General features: G+C 37.0%; 1 protein-coding gene and 1 pseudogene across 9 annotated transcripts in view; one reads left to right on the top strand and one right to left on the bottom strand.

The window, feature by feature from the left end:
• Ghr (growth hormone receptor) overlaps positions 1 to 15,679 on the bottom strand; it is a 284,924-nt gene that overhangs the window by 53,982 nt on the left and 215,263 nt on the right. The window lies entirely within an intron of this gene.
• Positions 788 to 943, top strand: LOC147824533 (U4 spliceosomal RNA; annotated as a pseudogene).

Raw genomic sequence — 15,679 nt, 5'->3', positions numbered from 1 at the left:
CAGGGATTTTAAAATTGCCTGTTCAAATATATATGATGGTGGGAGTGAAGCTGCCTTAATTGTGGTAGTCATAGAAGTCAGTGTGAGATTCTTAGATGCAGATCCTGGGAGCAGAGACAACCAGGCCCCAGGATGGCTCTGTTGGTACAAACAGAATAGGTATGGTTGCCTTTGTGGGAAGTTACAACTTTTCAACAGAGCACTTCATTAAGAGCGATGCTAGCACTGCTTCCCTGGAGCAAATTTCTTTATAGTCTTTCCATTATTCCTCCATATATTTTTCTGGAGCTTACTGTTGGGGAGATCTGTGCTTTAGAGAGACACTTCTCAAACTTTAACTGTAGAGGCATCACCTGGGCATCTTGTTAAAATGCAGATTAAGTAGGTGAGGCCTAAAATATACTTCTGAAAAGTTCCAAGATGCTGCTGTGGCTACTGTGGAGACTACATTGTAACAATTTATTTATTTTATGTATATTGGTTTATTATAAAGGATATTACAAAGGATATAGAAGAACAACGAGATGGAAGAAAGGAATATGGCAAGGTTTGTGTGAAAGTGTGGGGAGTTTCCATGTCCTCTCAGCACTATCCTCCAGGAATGTCGGTAACCATTTGGATCAGTCCTGTCGAACACAGTACCCACCACCCTTGTATGGCTATTGAGCACTGGAAATATGGCTAGTGTGACTGAGGAACTGAATTTTTAATGTTATTCAATTCTAATTTAAATTCAAATTTAAAAATGAAAAATATAGAGTATTTTTCCCTTAAATACAACTTTGTTAGCTTTGTGCAGTGGCAGTATAGTAGCCAATGAGGTTTATCCGAGGTGCGATTATTGCTAATTGAAAATACAACTTTGTTTCTGTTTTGGTAGGGCTTTACCTGTTTCTTTTACATTCTAATGTGGTTACTAGAAAATTTAAAGTTGCATGTGCAGTTTCTTTATATTTCTATTTGACTGTGGTGGTTAAGGTAGTCAAACTTATTTTATGAATTTTTATTAGTACATGTTTATAGTACATAATGATCACATTTATCATGGGGAATTGGTACATGTGCATAACACATCTTAATTCTATTTTATTTTCTTTTTTTCTATCTCTTCTCTCTTCATCTCTGCATTCCCTTTACATTTGCAAAAGATGTAGCTCCCTGTTTTCTATTGTCTATCTTTTATTCTACTCTTTAAGTTTTTATACTTTGGCCTTTTCATATAAGAGAAGACATACAATATTTAAGCTTGTGTGTCTGATTTATTTCAATTAACATTATGTCTCAAGATGCATCACTTTTCCTACAGATGATTCATATTTATCCTTCTTTGTGAGAGAGTAGTACTTCATTATGTATAAATATCACACTTCTTTATCCATTCATCTGTGGATGGACAGAAGCCAGAGCGACTGAAGGGTTAGGTTCACTGTTTTTTACAATAAGCCACTTTTTTCAGGAAGCAACTGGGGTAACATGAAAACTACATTAATTCTTTTCAAGGGCATCACAAACAATGATCTTGTTATCCTCCACTAAGCACAACTTCTCACAGGTTTCACCATATCTTAATAATGTCACACTAGGGATGACACTTCCAACACATGTACCTTTTGGAGACAAATCACATCTAAGCTATAATATCTCCATGGAGCACAGATTCTCAAAATCTTATCCAAACACCTGTTTCATTCTCCCCTGCTTCTGCACCTTCCTCAAGTTTAACTGATCAAGTATATATTTAGGCACAAAGATCTAAACCACAGACCTGGGCTCCTCATCCTCTTACAGCTCTCCAAATGCCTTCATCTTGAAAAGTTTGCTTACTGGAAATACAAAGGTACAAGAAACATTAAAAAAGAAGCATCTGCCTGTCAGATAAAATGCAATTATTTGCAAAGGAAGAACTGAGACATTACAGCAGGAAGATACTATAGGATAAGCTAACCACTGATGCTTGTGATTAAATCTCTTCAGATAAAGCAACAGAAATACCAAAAATATATTCACTGTTTTGGACTGTATAGAAAAAGAAGGACTGTCTTAAAAATGTGAGGATAATGTGGGTATGAAGAAAATAATCTGGCATTCTGGGATAGACATATGTAGAGTTTCTCTTTCAGACTAAGAATTTCCATGGCCCTGGTGATTCTATTACATGCTGGCTTTGTAGTCTTTGTGGAGCTTTGCTAACAGGCTGCAACCAATAGTCTGCATAATCATGCTACAGTAGGCAGATGCCCTTCCGACAGGCCAGTGCTTACCTGAGCCAGAACCAGCTCAAGTGCTTGCTCATCATCAGAATGGTGGTCTACACCTTTGACCTACTGAATTAAACCCTCAGAGATGATGGGGCTGGAAATCCTTTTAATTTCTTTAGTTGATTTGTACATTTTTGGTCTCAGCTCTCAGGCAGAATGTACTGTCTGATAACTGAAAAAGGAGAATTAGCAAATTAGCAAGACCAGAGGCTCCCCTACTGGCTTGAGATCAATAGAGGCTCACATTTGAAAGATTATTATATTCACATTATAGGCTTTAGTAAGATGTAAGACAACTTTTGGTTCATTAAGGAAATAAACACTAGAATTGGATACATTTAAGGAGAAATTGAAAAAAATTCATTTTGAATATCAGGGCAACCTGTTTTTGGTCTTTGGAGATGTATCTGCTTACATGAGGGGCAAGGTGTGGGGCAGAATCAGCATTTACTACATGCAGCTAAGTTCCAGAAACACATACATATAATGCTTAAGACAACCAAAGAAGGCAGTTAGTACTATCCCCATTTTATAGATGTGGAATGGAAGATTTTGAGAAGTTACACATCTTCCTAATTTCATTCAGCTAGTAGGAGGCAAAGGTAGGATTTGAACCAGATCTCTGAAATTTACAACCAATATATTTTCAATTGCTTGGTACTACTATCTCTGTCTGGTTCTAAAATTCAGGGCACCATTATCAAACAGGTTAGGAAAATGATAACAGTAGGAAAAAAGAGGGAAAGGCTAATGTATCTGGCAGAAAGGAAATACGCAGACACTTTCTTGGACTATTTAATAGAGCTATAATAACAGACCAGAGAGGAGTAAAGAAATATTTTAAAACTGATAACTGACCTTGAACTCGTAGGTCAGCAAACAGGAAATATTCACTTGATTTGGCTAGAACACACAGTTCCCATCTTAGGGGAAACTTTATAGATCGTCAACAACAACAAGTGTTCGGGTCAGCTGTTGAATTTCACATCTTCCATGGACAGAGAAGGCTTAATATTCCCCTCAAGTCATGGCCCAGCACTGATTCAAAAGCATTGTCTTTCAATTAGGAGCCACAGCTACCACTTCCTACATCAACTAAGATTTTCTGGGTGGCCTCTCATCATCCTGTAATTTTTAATGTAACTTTATTCATTGGTTCAGACAAATGTCTCAGCACAGGGGGTAAGTGAGTGAGGTTGTCATCTCCTGTGCCAATGCAGCTGCATCACATTTGTTAGCATGACCATGGCATAACTTTACAAGCTCAGTATTACATTTTGTTCTGTGATTTGTATTTGTGTTTTTGATCAATGAATGGGGGCTGGCTGAAAAAACCTGGGATTTAGAACAAGACATTGATGGTGAAAGGAGCTGAATCTTTGGGCCAATATATCATGAGTTTGAGTCCTTCTGCATTTGATTGCAGAAAACTACTATTTTATCTTTCAATCTGAGTTTCCTTCAATTCAGTAAAATGAGTATTGTAAGATAAAAAATATTGAATTATTGTGGCATAAATTACAAAAAGTGCAAGCTTAATAAATGTTTATTATCTCTCACTAAGGAAATTTGGCTGTCCTACGAGCTAAAGTTGATTTTAACATATTTATTATGATCATGAGGACTTAAATTTCTTGGGCACTGTCATTTGTCAGGCACTGTGCTGATATCTTTGGTGTATTGTCTTGTTCATTCCTCACCACAAGAGTGAGATGGAGGCTGATTATAAGTTCTTGATAAAGATGGGCCAGCTTGGGGCTAGAGATGAGAAGAACTATGCCAATAATCATACCTCAAAGCTCATATTCTCAATCTCTTTATAACATGGCTTCACCTTTTTCTAGAAGAAGATATCAACATCAAGAAGATACAGAGGCACTATAGCACAGTAGTACAGAGCCAGGGTACTGGGCTTAGTATTCTTGGGTTTGAATCACAAATTCACAATTCTTAGCTCTGTGGCTTTGAGTAAGTCACTTCACTTCCTTGCCTTGGTATTCACCTCTGTTAAACAGAGAAAATGGTAACTACCTCATGGGCTTGTTATGAGGACTGCCGGTTATTTAAAATATGCAAAATGCTTAGAATAGCTCATGGTAAATACTACGCAAATATAATTATGATGACAAAATATTTTTATGTGGTAGGTCTGATGATGAATTTCTTAACACTGGAACTGAATGCAATCTGTATTTTCTTGCTCTTTCATTATAATTATGCATCAAATAATAACACTGCTAGTATTTTATGAATTATAATATCTCAGTTTATTTTTAATGCAAGAACCTATTTTAGCTACTCTGTGGTGTGATTAGCACTAGGACACATTTTTCAGTGTGACAGACCTATGGCATGTGTGCTGTAGCCGGCCATTTGTTATCATTGAAAACTCTAAAAGGTTTGCCATCACTGGTAAGTCAATTAAATAATAGAGAAAGAAACAAAAAAAGAATAAAAATACAATCTTTAAAATTATGGATCCATCAGACCTGAGACCCATGTGACTTTCAACTGTATCACAAGAGTGTCAACCACATGCAGACTATAACTTTTAGATTCAGTTGCTATATCATTTTTATTTTTCAAGGGCAAATGTTCAATTTCAAGATATGAAAAATTTAAAGTTCGAGTAGTTCTCATGAATATCTATGATACAAACTCTTTTATTTTCCTGCTGGAATTGAACCCAGGGCCTTGTGCATGCTAAGCACACACTCCACAATGAGCTATACCTCCAGGTCCAGATTTAAACACATTTAAAAAATATTTATACTACCATATGTAACAAAGTTGAGATAGTAGTAGAAATCTCACCAAATGAAATCAATTTTCCCTTTTAAAAAATAATATCATCCAAGTTTTGGATTGATATTAGTCTGGAGAAAATCATTGAAGAGACAAAGTTTTATAATAATAATTATAAACATGATTTTAATCAGTACCTATATATTTAAATGATGTTACCTGTAAAAGTGAATATCTTGGGAATTTTAAATAAATTTCAGTGATGTTACTGCTGAAAGGATTTTTAAAATTTAGAGTTAAATTAATTCATGAACCATGAACAAGTCTTATTAATTTTTAGTTCCAACCAATCTAATTTAATAATACAGTGAAAGTTTTTGGAGCAAATAATTTTATTATCTGGAACTGGCTGGTACTGGAATTTTCCTGTCTTTGTTTGCAAATCCCCCAGGCAACAGAAGATAACGGGGCAGAGAATGTAATGCAAGCATTTCATTGTTACTGCTGCTTTCTGTAATATTATTCAGTAACTTTCCTCTTATATGACTGAATAACACTTCTCCTTCTTTCTCCTTCTCCTTCTCCTTCTCCTCCTCCTCCTCCTCCTCTCCCTCCCCCTCCCCCTCCTCCTCCTTCTTTTTTTTTCTGGTACTGGGGATCAAACTCAGGACCTTGCACTTGCAAGGCAGATGTGGTGCCATTGAGCTAAATCCCCAGCCCCACTCCCTGCATTTCTTAAGATAATTTTATATTTCTAATAGTGTTTGATAAATACAATTTTCTTGTAGTTGCAGGTTGAAAGCTACTAGTATTTTCTTCCAAAAGCAATCTACATTTCTTAAAGGAATGGACTCTGGTTTATCCTGTGGATGGCTGGCTCAGTACTAAAATAAATGGGATTTTCAGAATATTTTCAATATTCTCAATGTGCAAGAATATTTTGTAGCAGTCAAACCAAGTCCTTGTTTTGAGATACTTTTTCAAAATGTTGCAGAAACCAGCCCACTCTGTGCTTAGAAGGAGCCTTTCAGATTTAATCATTTTAATAGGTTTTGACAAATCTTTTCAGCTCCTTGTTAGTCTGCCTATTATTTTGTATATAAAGGTGCTGCTTATCTACAGTGGGAAGTAATGCCCAGGGAATACAGGACAAGGTCTGTTGCTAAGAGTCCTTCAAAGGGAACTAGCCTTTTTGGCTTTGCCTTCTCACAGTGGGGTTTTATGGCTTCTGTATTACTTTGCAAAAATCAAGTGACTTCTACTGCATAACATGTACCACATAACGAATGACATTTTGGTCAAAGATGAGCCATATATACAGTGATGGGGTCTAGTCATCTTAATTTGTGTAAGTATGCCTTATGATGTTCTCACAATGACAAAAACACCTAGTAACACGTTCCTCAGAATGTATCTCTACTATTAAGTGATGCATGATGGATACCTTATTACTTTGAAAATTTCCTCTTTTCCTAAATATTTATTTTTAAATGTTAAATTCTCCCAGTCTAGTTTTCCTAGATTCATTACAGAAAGTTTAATTTATTTCAAATTAATCATTAGTATTGTAGTACAAATACTCTGTGTTCTAATTATAAGATTCCAAATTAATATCTATTTTCAAAACATTCTGAAGCAATTCAGATGCTAGATTTGGTATGTTTATATAATTTTCGCTTGTTTTTTTTCCCCCCTCTTTTTTTTTTATTAACTTCTTTTATTGGTACATTGTAGGTATACAACACAATTACATTTCTCATTAGGAATTGTACCTTTACATAATGCATCTTGGTTCTTATTTTTTCCCGATTCCTAGCCCTCCCCCTTCACCCCCTCCACCCTTCCCTATTTACAAAGACTTTATTTCCATTTTTTCCATTTCTCATCATTTTTCCTTTCCCTTCTTTCCTTTCCCCTGCCCCTCCCACTACCCCTACCCCTTTAGACCTTTTCTTCCTATTTTACATAATCGATTATTCATTCTAATCATTGGTACATTTTAGGTATACAATAAAATGACATTCATCATTGGAAATTTGCACCTCTACATGGTCTCTCTTGGTTCTTATTTTTCACCCTTGCCCAGCCCTCCCTTCAACCTCTCCATTCCTCCCTGTTTACACAGATTTTGTTCCTATTTTTCCTTTTTCTCTTTATTAATCCCACTCCCTTCTATCCTTTCCCCTAGCCCTCCCACTTCCTTCCCCTTTGCCCCTTGTCTTCCTATTTGACATTGCCTATTTTACATTTAGTCCTTATTTACACTTTCAGTTAATCACACCAGAGAAATTATTTGGTATTTATTCATGTGTGTCCAATTTATTTCTCTTAAGAGTATCGCTTCAGTGTGCATACACTTAGCTCTAAATGTCTTTAATTTCTCATTTTTTATGGCTGAGTAGTACTCCATTTTATATAAAAATCACATTTTCTTTATCCATTCTCCAGTTGATGGGCATTTGGGCTGTTTCCAAGTTTTAGCTATTACAAACTGTGTTGCTATGAACATGGGTGCACATATGTCACTGTGGTCTGATTCTTTTAATTCTTTGGGGAAGATCCCCAGCAGTGGAATAGCAGGGTCAAATGGGACTTCCAGTCCTAGTTCTTTGAGGTATCTCCATACTGATTTCCACAGTGGTTGCACCAGTCTACACTGCCACCAGCAGTGGAGCAGGGTTCCTCTTTCCCCACAGCTCTGCCAGCATTTGTTATTGGTTGATTTCATGATAGCAGCCATTCTTTCTGGAGTGAAGTGGAATCTCAGAGTTGTTTTCATTTGCATCTCTTGAATGACCAGTGATGTTGAACATTTTTTCATGTATTTATTTGCCATTTCTACTTCTTTGTGTGAGAAATGTCTGTTCATTTCAGATGCCCATTTTTGGATTGGGTCTTTAAATTTGGGAGGTCTGATCTTTTTAAGTTCTTTATAGATTCGAGATAGTAGACCTTTGTCTGAGGAAGAGCAGGTGAAGATTTTTTCCCACATTGTGGGTTGTCTCTTCACACTGCTGGTGGCTTCTCTTGCTGTGCAGAAGCCTTTTAATAAGAGGAGATCCCACTTGTTGACTGTTTGTGCTAGTTCACGGGCAACTGAGGTTTTGTTCATTAAATCTTTTCCTACACCAATGTCTTCAAGGGTTCTACTTAACCTCTGTTCCAACTGGTTCAGAGTTTCTATTTTAATATTTAGATCTTTAATTCACTTTTGTTTTAGTTGAGTGCATGGTGAGAGATACAGATCTAGTTTGAATCTTTGGCAAGTTGAAGCCCAATTTTTCCAGCACCATTTATTAAAGAGGCTATCTTTCCTCCAGTGAGGGTGTTTGGCTCCTTTATCAAAGATGAGATGGGTGAGTGTGTCTGGAGTTGTTTCTGCATCTTCTAATCTGTTCCACTCATCCTCAAGCCTGTTTCTTTGCCAGTGTCATGCTGTTTTTATCACAGTAGCTTTGTAGTATAGTTTCAGGTTGGGGATTGTGATACCCCCTGCCATGTCTCTGTTACCTAGAATTGCTTTTGCTATTCTGGGTCTCTTCTTGTTCCAAATGAATTTGTGGATTGTTTTCTCAAGGTCCATGAAGTATGCTGCTGGGATCTCAAATGGAATTGCATTAAATCTATATAGCAGTTTTGGAAGTATGGCCATTTTCACTATATTAATCCTTCCTACCCAGGAGCAGGGGATGTCTGTCCATTTTCTGACATCATCTTCAATCTCTCTTTTCAGAATGCCATAGTTTTCAGAGAAGAGGTCTTTGATTTCTTTCTTTAGGATGATTCCTAGGTATTTCAGTTTTTTGGATGCCATTGTGAAAGGAATTATTTGCCCTATTTCTCTCTCAGTGAGTCTGTCATTTGTGTAGAGGAAAGCTGTTAATTTTTGTGTGTTGACCTTGTAACCAGCTACTTGACTGAATTTGATTATTAAGTCTAGAAGACTTTTGGTGGAGTTCTTGGGGTCTTCTATATAGAGTATCATGTCATCTGCAAATAATGACAATTTGACTTCTTCATTACCTATCTTTATTCCTTTCATTTCTTTCTCTTGTCTAATTTCCTTGGCTAATAGTTCCAGAACTATATTGAACAGGAGTGGTGATAGTGGACATCCTTGTCTTGTTCCTGATTTTAGTGTGAAGGATTTCAGTTTTTGACCATTTAGTATGATATTGGCTGTTGGTTTTTCAAAGATGGCTTCTATCAGTTTGAGGTAGAGACCATCTATTCCAATTTTTTGTAGGGTTTTTATCATAAATGCATGTTGGATTTTGTCAAATGCTTTTTCTGCGTCTATGGAGATAATCATATGGTTTTTGTCCTCAGGTCTATTGATATAGTGTATTACATTAATTGATTTTCTTAATCAATATTGAACCATCCCTGCATCCCTAGGATGAATCCCACTTGATCAGGGTGTATGATCTTCTTGATGATCTTCTGCATTCTGTTTGCCATTATCTTATTAAAGATTTTTGCATCTATGTTCATTAGTGAGATTGGCCTATATTTCTCCTTTTTGGTTGGGTCTTTCTCTGCTTTGGGGATCAAGGTGATGCTTGCTTGCAGGAATGAATTTGGGAGTATTGCTTCCCTTTCAATTTCATTGAAGCGTTTAAACAGTAGTGGCAGGAGTTCCTCTCTAAATGTCTTGTAGAATTCAGCAGTGAAGCCATCAGGACCTGGGCTTTTCTTAGTTGATAAGTTTTTAATTATATTTTTAATTTCATTGGTTGATATTGGGTTGTTCAGAATTTTTAGGTCTTCTTCGTTCAACTTTGGTAATTCATATGTATCTAGGAATCTGTCCATTTCTTCTGTGTTGTCCAACTTATTGGCGTATAGGTTCTGGAAGTAGGTATTGATGATCCTCTGGATTTCTGCTGGGTCTGTTTTAATTTCACCCTTTTCATTCCTAATTGCATGGATTTGGGCCTTTTCTTTCCTTTTTCTGACAAGGTTGGCTAAAGGTTTGTCAATTTTGTTGATTCTTTCGAAGAACCAACTCTTGACTTCATTGATTTTTTGTATTGTTCTCTTAGTCTCCATTGCATTGATTTCTCCTCTGAATTTTATAATTTCTTCCCTTGCATGAGCTTTGGGGTTTTCCTACTCTTCTTTTTCTAGAAGCTTGAGATGCAGCATCAGGTTGTTTAATTGGGCTCCTTCTGTTTTCCTAATATGCATATTCACCTCTATGAATTTCCCTCATAAGACTGCTTTCATTGTGTCCCATAGATTCCAATATGTTGTATTGTCTTTGTCGTTTAATTGAAGGAGCTGTCTGATTTCTCCTTTAATTTCCTCTGTGACCCATTGGTTATTCAGAAGTGTGTTGTTCAATTTCCATGTGTTTATGAAATTTTTCCAGTTTCTTTTGCTATGGATCTCCAATTTCATTGCACTATGGTCTGATAATATACAGGGGATAACTTCAATTCCTTTGTACTTACTTAAACATGTTCTATGTGTGAGTATGGGCTCTATTTTGGAGAATCATCCATGTGCAGCTGAGAAGAATGTGTATTCTGATTTTGTGGGGTGGAAGACTCTGTAAACATCTGTTAAGTTCATTTGTTCAAGAGTTCGATTGAGTTCTTGTATTTCATTACTTATTTTTTGTCTAGTTGATCTATCTATTTGTGACAGTGGGGTGTTAAGGTCCCCCAGTACAATTGTATTAGTTCATATATGACTTTTCATTTCCATTAGTATTTGTTTAAATAGTTGGGTGCACTAGTGTTTGGTGCATAGATATTTATGATTGTCATCTCTTCCTCTTGCATTCTTCCCTTTACAAGGATGTAGTGTCCTTCTTTGTCTCTCTTAGTCAGTGTTGGTTTGAAATCTACTTGATCTGCCAAGAGGATAGCTACTCCTGCTTTTTTTCAGGTTCCTGTCACATGCAGTATTGTTTTCCACCCTTTAACTTTCAGCCCATGAGTTTCATTTTGAATTAAGTGTGTTTCTTGTATGCAGAATATTGGTGGATTTTGCTTCTTGACCCATTCTTCCAGTCTATTTCTTTTGATTGGTGAATTGAGACCATTAAGGTTGATGGTTATAACTGAAACGTATTGACTTGTCATGGCCATGACTTTTTCTTTTTGTTGGTTCTCCCCCTTTACATTTAATTTCTTGTCATGCCAGATGGGTTCATTCTGCTTTGCTTCCTGGGGTTGTGATCCTCAATGTCTGTTCCTAGGATATTGTGTAAAATTTTTTAGAGTGCTGCTTTGGTGTTCACGAAGTTCCTAAGGTGCTCTTTGTCATGAAAGTATCTTATTTCTCCATCCATTTTCAAAGAAAGTTTTGCAGGGTACATCAATCTGGGTTGGAGGCTGTTTTCTTTTAGGGCTTGGAATATGTCACTCCAAGCTCTTCTTGCCTTCATGGTTTGTGTTGAGAAGTCTGCTGTGATTCTGATGGGCTTTCCTTTATATGTGATTTGTTTCTTTTCTCGGACTGCTTGGAGAACTTTGTTCTTCTGTTGTGTTTCTGGAATCTTCAAAATTATATGCCAATGTGTAGATTTTTTTTTGCTCAAGGCTATTTGGAGTCCTATATGCCTCACTTATCTGTATGTCAAGCTCTTTTCCCCTGCTTGGGAAGTTTTCTGCCATTATTTCTGTGAAGAGATTTTTTATGTCATCTGCACTCTCTGCTGTTTCTTCATTGAGCCCAGTCAGTCTTATGTTATTCTTCTTTGCATTATCTACCAGCTGCTGGATTGATTTCTCATGTTCCCTTATAATTTTGAAGCAATTTTTCTTTTCCTGGTCACGAATTGCAATCTTATCTTCTATATCTGAAATTCTGTCCTCACATTGGCTCATTCTGCTGTGTAGACTTTCAATGGATTTTTTCATCTCCTGGAAATCTATTTGCATCTATTTTATGGATTCTATTTGTTTCTTATGTTGGGATTCCATCATGTTCCTCAGGTCCTCTCTTGATTTATTAATCATGTCTTGCAGTAGGGGCACAATTTCTCTTGTTATCTGAGAAATTATTTCTGATTTCATTTTTTCCAGATCCCCTTTTGTTGCCAGTTCAGCGGGTCTAGGTGGTTGAGTATCAGAGTGTTCCATCTCATTTCCCTTTGGGGTTGCTGTAGGTGATCTGGAAGTCTGGTTTTGAGACTTATTTACGTGTTTTCTCATTTCAACTAGGGTGGGGTCTGTTAGCGTCTGCATGGATTACCTCTTCTGAGCTGGGTGAGGTGGGACAGGGGCTGGGAGCAGTGGTAGGGATGGTGACCCAAAAGGCCTTTCCTTTGGGCTGGTAGCAGCTGGAGGGATGGTGGCTGGGAAGCCCCTTTCTCTGGACCAGGAGCAGTGGGATGGCAGCTCAGAAGCCCCTACCTCTGGGCCAGGAGGGGTGGGTGGGATGGTGGCCCAGAAGCCCCTTCCTCTGGACCAGGAGCAGTGGGACGGTGGCTCAGAAGCCCCTATCTCTGGGCTGGGAGCAGCGGGACTCAGTACCTTGGTCTGGTGGTCTGGTGTCCTCTGTGTCTTTGTTGTGTGGAATCAGGTGGCTGCCTGTCTGCAGCGGGGTGATTTGGCATGTTCCACTTGACTGAGGACCTCGGTAGGGCATGGCCAGACCTGCCTGCCTGCAGCTGGGTGATTCGGCATCTTCTGCCTGACTAGGGACCTTGGTAGGGCGTCAATTTTCACTTGTTTTTAATAAAATATTAATGATGTATTGCCCACATTTTCATAGCTGGACAGAGAGGAAGGAAACTAACTACATTCTCAGTGAAAATTTTCATGCAAGCTTAGGAAGTAGGTAGCATCTCTCCTTGTTTACAGATGAGCAGCCAAGGTCTCAGAGGTTAAGTGACTTGTCCAAAATCCCATAACCGGTACATAACAGTTTTAGAACAAACTAAAGCCAAACAATCTGATGCAGGGTATGGGTCAGGCTCTTCCTTTGACACTCATTTTTCAAATACTCTTCTCACATGAGAAAAATGTTAGGAAAGTCAGTGTGTCATTTTGAACTTAGAAAGGATTATTATTATTTGTTAAAGAAACAAGAAACTTGGTCAATTCAAGAACCTGGAGCTTAAGGGCTAAAGATATTGCAGGTTGTCACAGTATGTTGAGGTGCTACAAAAAAAGTCAGAAAACAACCCAAATCTTCAGGTAGTTGTCATATAAGTTGCCAGTCAGATATAGAAAATCTTATTTCTATTTCTCCCCCTCCTCTTCATCCTTTTACTACCACTACAACTATTACTACTACTATTACCACTGCTACTACTACATCATCATCATCATCATCATCATCATCATCATCATTATCATCATCATCATCGCTATTGTATGTTTAGAACAGAACAAAAGAGTAGGGTAAGATGAGGATAACTGATATCCCAGCTTCCTGATATTAGCAAAGGAGGGTGATGAGTCTGTTTTGAGGCTTGGTGTAAACAATCGGGTTCTAAGCAAAACCAGGAATAGGGATGAAACTAGAAGAATAAATTCTTTTCCTTTTCATCTTCAAAAACACATACATAAATACAAGACAAACACATACTCCTTGAACTGCTGGCCATGTCCCCCTCCCCTAGAAATGAACTGAAATTCTGCTTACATGCTAGAGATTTCCTGGCATGCTGCTTAACCATTCAAAGCACAATTTTCTGCCTTTTGAGGATAAACTTTTAAAATCTATGATGTCCAGATTACTAGATCACTTGTAAGGAATGTGAACATCTTTGTCAACCTGGTCCTTGGGAAGGTAGAATGTAAATAAAAATATTTCAATTTTGACAATAAAGAAAGCAGACATCAAGTGGTATATAACTTTTAAGTGGTGGATCAGGTACTTTAGCCAGGTGCTCTGACTATGCTAATTTTACTTACCTGTCTTGGTCTCAGTGATCTCTAGTTTTTAATTTCTTTTAAAATTGAGATACATTTTAACATAGTATAAATGACTAGTTTAAGTTTGTATTTTAAGGACTTTACAAATACAGATGGTGTCACCAATGTGCCAATCAAGTTAGAGGAATGTGGTGGTCTTTCATTTATGGTAGCACAAAATCTAGAGTCATTGTACTAGACCATTAAAGAGGAAAGTAATCCGTAGTCAGGGACTTGAAATTTCAAAATAGCACTTGATATAACAATGCAGGATCCTTTTGCCAGGAGGAGAGAGGAGAAAAGCAAGCCAGAGCATTGATTATTTTTAGAGCTTGCTTTTCCTTATGATTTCATTTATGCTATCTTCATGTTGGTGAGCTTCTCTACTCTGCATTAAACCTTTATATAATTTGTATAAAATCCCTTGGGACATATAAACAATAAAGGTATAATATTTTCCTACATTTTTATGTTGGTCATTGATTTGATTATATTATTGATATTATGTAACAAAGCTTTTGCTTGCAATTGCTAATCATTCTCATTCATATTGAAGAGGGACCATAGTCCTACCTTAAACTTTGCACAGTGCACCACAGTGTTTTCTACTCAGCTGGTTCTCAACCATAATGTTATAATTATACTACTTTCTCAGAAGCATCACCCACATACTATAATTATAGTCAAAGCTAATGGTATGTTTATAGTGTACCAAAGCAGATGGAATTGTTTCATGGTAAGCAATTCATTTACCTCCTCTGTAATAGAAACATGATCATGGAACAGTCATCAACCTAATATGCTTCTATGAACAACAATTTTAGATACTAAGAAGCCATAAAAGAAAATAAAATATCAAAAAATCGAATAGTAATAAGAAAAAGCATATAAGACACAATTTCCAATCTAACACCATGTGACTTCTAACTTGAAAATGAAGGGTAGGCAAGATAGTAGAGGTAGCATGCTGGTGGCAAACATGGAGTTTCTCTCTTTGTCTGCCATGCTGTAGAGCATCAGCAAGTACCTCAAATGAATTTTCAGGATTAATATCATAGCAATACTTTTTTTAACCTATGATCAGAGCACATAGAATCATTAATAAAATGTAGAGAATATTTATTCTGCAGAACCACTCATTTCTTTAAGATATATTTGTACCCATTATGGGTCAGCCATAATTCTGGATTCCAAGTACATAGCAAAAAACAAAGCAGAAATTTCTGTCCTCATGGAAATTAACTCTAATGTGTATTAGTTTTCTGTTTTGGTTATTTACCCTGGGAAAATAAAAATAAAACCTTTATGGGTGATGTAGATTCACCCTTACTAGCTTGCATGCCAAAAGCTCACTGAGTCAACTATTGATGAAACCCACCATTTTCTTAACATGTAGGCATTGGGCCTGTTTGGCAAAAATAAGAATAGAGAATGAGTGGAACATTCTGGGGTTAAATTCATTTGTAATTACACATAAGATCACTTTCCAACCCTTTGACACTGGTATGAGCAGAAACTCACTTCATTTTCACCGCATCTCTCCCTTGCTTACTCAGCCTCTGGTCTAAAATATTTAATAAAACCTTGACATTCTTTAACTTTCCCTGCTCTAGGAACCTTATATATAGGCAGAATAAAAGACAACCCTGTAGGAACCCTAAATATTATTTGGTGGAAGGTGAACTGTGTGTAGGCTTGTATTTTATTGAGTGTGTTTTCTTTTCCTTTTCAGAGTCGGACAGGTTACAAGTCAATGCAAATGAGCAGATGCATAGGATGTAAGTGGTACTCTACTTGGTT

Source organism: Heterocephalus glaber, unplaced genomic scaffold, assembly GCF_053883595.1.
Source record: "Heterocephalus glaber isolate CG9 unplaced genomic scaffold, H.glaber_assembly_v1.0 deba00001538, whole genome shotgun sequence".
NCBI classification, from domain to species: domain Eukaryota; kingdom Metazoa; phylum Chordata; class Mammalia; order Rodentia; family Bathyergidae; genus Heterocephalus; species Heterocephalus glaber.
The sequence above is the reverse complement of the archived record's forward strand: the minus strand, read 5'-3'. Positions and strand labels throughout refer to the sequence as shown.